Raw genomic sequence first — 7141 nt, forward strand, 5'->3', positions numbered from 1 at the left:
AATAGCTGGCATTACAGGCATGCACCACCACGCCTGGCTAATTTTTGTATTTTTAGTAGAGACGGGGTTTTATCATGTTAGCCAGGCTGGTCTTGAACTCCTGACCTCAGGTGATCCACCCGCCTCGGCCTCCCAAAGTGCTGGGATTACAGGTGTGAGACACTGCATCTGGCCTCCAGGTCATATGTCTAGTATTTTCACAGATCAATGCTCGAATCATAGCGATTGTCCCCCTGTGTCCAAGGTTCAAACACAAATGGCGTTTCAGAGTCTCCATTAGGAATAATGATGGACCTGCTTCTGACAATCAGTTTAGATGGAAGTTTCTGTTATACTGCCCTAGAAGACATGAGCCCTCATTTCTCAGTCAGACTAGCAAACAGTAAAGACATGCAATGTCAGTGCTTCAGCTGAGTTTGTAGAACATTACCCAATTCCAAAAGCCATTCAATGGCCCTTAGCTACCAGCTGTGTGGCCTTGAACAAGTTCCTTAACCTCTGTGTCTCTGTTTCCTCATCTGTAAAATGTGTCTGTTTACATGTATTAACATTAGTTAATACATTTCAAGGCCTTCAAAGAGTGCCTGGCATCTAGTAAGTACCTCAGTCAGTGTTAGCTATTGCCATTATGAGTAGTATCAGTAGCAATAATGCTTCTATTATCTTCCTGACCACTCTAATCCAAAAGGCAGTCATTAGGGGGTTCGTGCCCTGTACTGAAAGTAGGAAAGCAATGTAGAACTCTTATTCATGGCTTCAGCCTGAAGCTGGATGCCCTAAGGCCATTGGTGAGGTTATGGGACAGTTAACAAAGTCTCTTTCCCCACCTACCTCCAGCCCCACCCCCACCTCCAGCCCCACCCCTCCCCGCCCCACCCCTGCCCACAATCTCTGGCTCCCTTCTAAGGGTTTTCTTGTTTATATTTTGTTACAAAAAGCAATCACCTTGGTGATGGTGGAACAGATGCAAATGAACCATTATAGTTTGGGCACAATCCTTAAAAGATTTTTCTTTCTCAACCTTTGTGTCTTCAGCACAGGATAAAATTAACTCTCCTTTGATGTGGGTTATGCTTTCCTCTTCTGTACAAATGTTTGCTGGAGATAAGAGCCATATGGGAAAACCCAGAATACAGATACTTATTTACTGCAACAAGCAGTTTATTCCTACTGGGTCAGCTCTCTGGTTTTACCATCACTTTGGTTCTATATCATAAATAAGCTATTGAAACACAATTTCTGTAGATGAGATTTTTTTATCTCTGGCTTATGAAGTGAAGGAGCACATTTTATTTTTTAATATTGCTGGGCTCCTACAAGATAATTTGAGAAACCATACATCTTTTAACTCAAAAATAATGGGGTGTGTATGATCTGTGTGTATATATACTGATATGTACTTATGGATTAATCAATCTGTTTTCTAGGAAAGATCCAAACTGGCTAGAACTGACAATAGGAAGGGTAAGAAACTTGATCCTAACTTAGGAGAGGGGCTTGCTTCTCCCACAGTGAAATATAAGATATTTAGAGTCTATCTTACCTGTGGGTTCATTGGAACATTGTCTGGCATGTTGGTTAATGACTTCCCAGGGACAGAGCTCCTTTAAGTAAAGCTATTACTGCATCATTAGAGCTCATAACAAGGGAAAGAACAACCATAAAAATTCAGAATTTGACTTTGCGCCCTGGGAATCCGACTTTGCGCCTTTCATCCCTCTCCATCCTAAGGGGCCTCCAATGAAAGCTGGGAACTCTTCCTAGTGTATTTCTGTGGCTGGCTTCCTCCTTGTTCACTCTCCCCAAACTTAGTCATTTCCCCTCCTGCTTCACATACACATTACCATTTCACCACCATCCTCCCTCTCAAAACTGATCAAAGTTCCAAACACAAACCTGTTTTTGACAGATTATACTTTACATGAAAATCCTTTGCCCTGAAGTGTTTCCTCAAGTCAGCATTTGATTTCAAGTCTTCCATTTCTATTTGTGGAATATATGTATTCACTCATCAAATATTCATCAAGCACTTATTTTTGTGTCAAGCACTATGCTAGTTATTAAGTACACTGTGATAAACAAGGCCAATGTGGTCGTTGCCCTCATGAAACTTACAGCTAGCATTTGAGACTGATGTTTATCAAATAAGCAAGCAAAAGTATAATTACACATTATAATTACTACAAGGAAATAAAATCGAGATGCTAGTGAGGAAGGTGGAGTATCTACTGTAGATTGGAGTTCTCTGGGATGATATTAAGAGTCCTGAAGGATAAAAAAGAACCCGCCATGTTCTTTTTAGATAGTTGTGGGGAAGCTTTCCCCCAGCAGAGAAGTCAACAATGATGTCCCGGAATAGAAAGTGAGCTTGGAGCATTTGAAGAACTGAATGAAGACCAGTGTGGGTGGAGAATAGGCAATGAGGGGAAATGAAGCTGGCGAGGCTGGCGGGAGCCAGATCATGCAGGCTTTTGTAGGCTATGTTAAATCATTTTGAATTTTGATCTAAGAGCAGTGGGGATCCATTGAGTGTTCAAGCAAGGGTATGGCATGATCTAATTTATGTCTCGAAGAGATTGCTGTGAATGTTATACAGATAATCACTGGAGGTGGGCAAGAGTAGAATGAAAGAAGAGTGGGTTTCTGTAGCCAATGTGAGAAATGATAGCTTGGCAGGCCAATCCCTTGAGTAGGGTAATTAGGTTAGTTGCCCTAGGGAGGGTATGTGGTTCACAGTAGACTACACTTCTCTTTTCTGAATAGCACTGAAATTCATTTTTGAAATTTCTATCTTCAACAGCATCCCCAAGGGTTTATGAAAGATGTCCACACTGTGGCCCTCTTTTAATTGTGTCTTCAGCAGCCCACAGTGGTTGCATCCTTCCAGGAAATCCCTATATTTTGAATTAGGGCGGTGAAAGTGAAGGTGAAGATAAGTTGACAGAGTCCACATATATTTGAAGATAAGACTAATAAGTCTTGCAGGTGGGTTGTATTTGTGCAATAAGGGAGAGAAAGGAATCAAGGATGACTCCAAGTGATGACTGTACCATTCACCAAGATGGGGAAGTAAGGGAGAGAGTGCAGGATAGGCTTGAGGGGGAAAGATTTCTATTTGGACTTGTTAGATTGAAGAAGACAATGAACTGTCCAAGTGGACATCAAGGAGGCAGATGGACATACCAGTGTACAGCTGGTAGAGCTCAACAGAAATATTTGGGAGTCTTGTTGTATAAAAGCTGCATGAATAATGAAAACACCTAGGAGGGAATGCAGAGAAAGAAAACTATATAGACCAAGCCCTTAAAAGGTCAGGTAAAATAAGAGGAACCTGCAAAGTAAATTGAGGTGAAACTGCCAGAAGTAGGATAAAAAGCAGGAGAATGGGGTGTCCTGACAGCCAAGAGTCCAGTTTGTTAATGGAAGTAGTCAGCTGGGTGAAAATGTGGTGAGATATAGTCGTCCTGCAGTTTCTGTGGGGGATTGGTTCCCGGACCCCCACAAATATCAAAATGCTCAGACACTTAAGTCCCTTATATGAACTGGTGCAGTATTTGCATATAACCTACATACATCCTCCCATATACTTTAAACCATCTCTAGGTCACTTATAATACCTAACACGATGTAAGTGCTATGTAAACAATTGCTACACTGTGTTTTAAATTTGTATTACCTTTAATTGTTATATTGTTACTTCGTATTTTATCCCAAATATTTTCCATCCTCGGTTGGTTGAATCTGCAGATGTAGAACCCGCAGATGCAGAGGACCAACTGTGTTAAGTCGAATACAGAGTCCTCTGGATTTCACAACAGAAAGGTCATTGGCAACCTTGACTAGAGCAGTTTCACCAGGATGGTGGTAGAGAGGGCAAGCTGAGGAAGCCAGTTGGGAATGAAAGGCTGTTTCCTTCTTAATTTCAGCCACTGGGCCTGGGGACATTGGACAAAGGGGCTGCATAAATCCCAGCAGGCCAGATATGGCTGATTTCATCCTTCTACGATGGGTCTCTGTTTTTTCTAATTGTAGTTAGAGCATCTCAGAACATGAATGATGCTGTGTAGCACATCTTCCTTGGCAACCACCTCATAAATGAACATGATCACACACTTTAGCCAATGTCCAGGCTCAAAAAAGGAGAAAGGGAGACCAGGAAGGAAGGAAGGAAGGAAGGAAGGAAGGAGGGAAGGGGGGAGGCAGGGAAACAGGGAGGCAGGCAGGGAGGGAGGGAGGCAGGGAGGGAGGAAGGCAGGAAGGAGAAAAACATGGTCTGAAGGAAGCAGAACTAAATTGAACTCTTCTGGCTATTATATATCAAGATTTCGTAAAGACTAGATTTTCCAGTCTTAGAGAAGGACTCTTCCTGTCCACCACAATCTGTGTCACCTTGCTGAGGCAGGTGATAGGGCAAGGTGGGGTACGGGCTGCCTGCTGAAGAGTCCCCTGGTGCTTTACAGAGCTCTGCAGGCTAGTGCCTGGGCAGACACCACACGTCTGATACTGAACTGAAGAGTTCCTGTGCAGAAAAACGAAACTATTCAACCACTCATATAGATGTCTATCTTTTAAATCACTTTATGATATAGTAAATCTTAATTTCTCATTAATATTTTTAATCAGTAGTGACTTGGAACATTTTAGCTTTTTAGTTTCTCTCACTGTTAAGTGTTTAATGATCTATGAACAAACTCCTGAGAAACTTTTATAAGAGGAATCTTTGAATTTGTGAATAATTTCACCTTTCACGATATGAAAAACCAGTGGAGGGAAAGAAAAGCGTGTCTCCCTGAATCTCAGAAGTAATTTGAGGCCAACTAATGATGGATGGAATTTATTTGTCTGGTTTAATATGTTTTCATTTTTCTGGATAGGAACTCTCCAGTTCAGTGCCAGACATGCAGTCAGATGTTCAGAAATAAATGCTAAATCTTCTGCTTAAGAACAAGATCTGGTTCCTGTTGGTTGGCAGTGGCCACTGTTCATGCCCATTTCACATATTTTGATCCTATTTGCAAGGTAACATCTTGGGATAATTTCTAAGTAAAAAGAGTAAAGAAACCCAAAATTTTACTCCTGACTGGCCCATTTTGTAATCTTGGTCAAGTTACTTAACCTCTCTCTGCTTCAATTCCTCCTTCAGGAGATAGTGTGAGTAATATCAACCTTCTCCCTTTATCTAAGAAGTAATTTGAGGCCAGCTAATTAACTCTACCACATGTGATGTAATGATGGGGAAAAGAGCTATTAAAATGTGAAATATCATTACCATGGTCCAAGTCAGAGATCACTCGTACACAAGCAACCCTCTAGTTAGGTCTTTTGAAGACCACTTTTTAACTCTTCTAAGCTGAATCTCGCTAGATGGGTGGGTTGCCACCACCTATCATTTGTCAGTCTGATTTTAAACTCTAACCCACCCAAAAGTAGAACACATTCTCATTTTCATTGGATATATTTGCCTTTGAGGATTTCAGACTATTCCTTAAGGTAACCAAGGATACCTGAGGTGTAGCAAAATGACACCTGGGAATCACAGCACCTGGAAATGACTGCCTTATTGCACTTATTCAAAACCTCACCTGCAAGGGTACTGGTTAATGAGGTGGCTTCCACAGGAGCCCAATCCGTAAGTAGGCAGCAGGTGGGGTGCAGAAGAAAAACATGCTTTCCCTTAGAAAGTGTATGTCTCACATTTGTAAAGTTGGATATTTTATCCCCATCTTACAAAGGAAGAAATTGAGGCTCAGAGGGATTTAGTTGTTGGTCCAAAATCACGTCGCCAGTAAATACATGCCAGAGCCAGGATTAGAGTCCAGGGCTTCTGATGCTCTTCTAGGATTTTACTATATGAAAATGATAATGGACATCAGCGTATGGAAGAAGGAAGGTTAACATTATGCCCAAAATGTTCCATTCGAATTTCACGTAGAATGAGAAACTTTTTTCATCTGCCATTCTAAAGATGGCCAGAATTACGGGGAAAACCAACGCCACTGCCCTTTTCCTCTCCTTACTGCTTTATAAATCAGTATCAAAGGTACTATATAAGAATCCTCAAGTTTCAAACAAAGTAGACCTTGGACATTAAATGACTGAGTATGCACAAGTATCCCTGACAGCCTCTGACACGTTACAGAGGCAGGAACTTGAATCACATGCACTGAGGCTGCTGTATGGGACTGAATCTTTTAGCTAGTGAGGGAGGCTCACCTGGCACCCAGAATTCAAATCTATTCATGTGGTTTCTTTGTTCTCCACTCACGACCATATACCAATTCTGTGGAAGAAACATTACACTCTAGAATATCACAAAATTTGAGCATTTCCAAGGTCATGAGACGTATTTCTTACAAATATCAAGGATTCACGGTAATTGGATTCCCTGCTTTCATTTCCCCTTAGTGGTCAGAAGCTCCAGGGAACTGTTGTTGCTCACAGTCGTAGCTAACTCATCTCAGATTCCTAATACATCTGTCCTTCTACTTGGCTTTTGATCAGCTGTTGCTTTAAAAAAAAAAAAAAAGTCATCTCTCATTTTTATCATTGTTTTATATGTGTTTTGATGTTGTCAATCGTCTTAGATCCTCTTTGGAAGTAGATAACTTAAATCCTAAGTAACTGTTGGAACTAGACTTCCTAGAAAGAATCATCCTAGTCCTGGGGCCCTGCATAATGTTAGAAGTACTAAGAAGAATTAATTTCCATCCGGACTTGGCAAAGAAAAATAATGTAATTAAGGACAACGATTTTTTTAAAAATGATCGTTTTAAAATGAATTTATCCATATTCTGAAACTGACAGCAGCTAGGAATATGCTTTGAGTGACACCTACTGGTTGAGAACGTGAGAAGGTCACTTTCCAACTTCGAGAGAACCCAGATCAGTGTTTCTCAAAACTTGGCTCAAGACCAAGCTTATCCAACCCGCCGCCAGCTTTGAATGTGGCCCAACACAAATTCGTAAACTTTCTTAAAAGATGATATTTATACCTGGACTTTTTTTTTTTTTTAGCCTATTGGCTATCGTTAGTGTATTTTATGTGTAGCCGGAGACAATTCTAATATGGCCCAAGAAAGCCAAACGATTGGATACCCCTGCTAGACCACCTTTTTCAGAATCACCTGGGTGCCTGATAAAA

At 41.1% G+C, this 7141-nt stretch overlaps 1 protein-coding gene across 1 annotated transcript in view; it reads left to right on the forward strand.

Moving 5' to 3' along the window:
• MAGI2 (membrane associated guanylate kinase, WW and PDZ domain containing 2) overlaps positions 1 to 7141 on the forward strand; it is a 1516313-nt gene that overhangs the window by 1508666 nt on the left and 506 nt on the right. The gene's annotated exons all lie outside the window — the stretch shown is intronic.

The sequence above is a fragment of the Piliocolobus tephrosceles genome, chromosome 8 (assembly GCF_002776525.5).
Source record: "Piliocolobus tephrosceles isolate RC106 chromosome 8, ASM277652v3, whole genome shotgun sequence".
Classification (NCBI taxonomy): Eukaryota; Metazoa; Chordata; class Mammalia; order Primates; family Cercopithecidae; genus Piliocolobus; species Piliocolobus tephrosceles.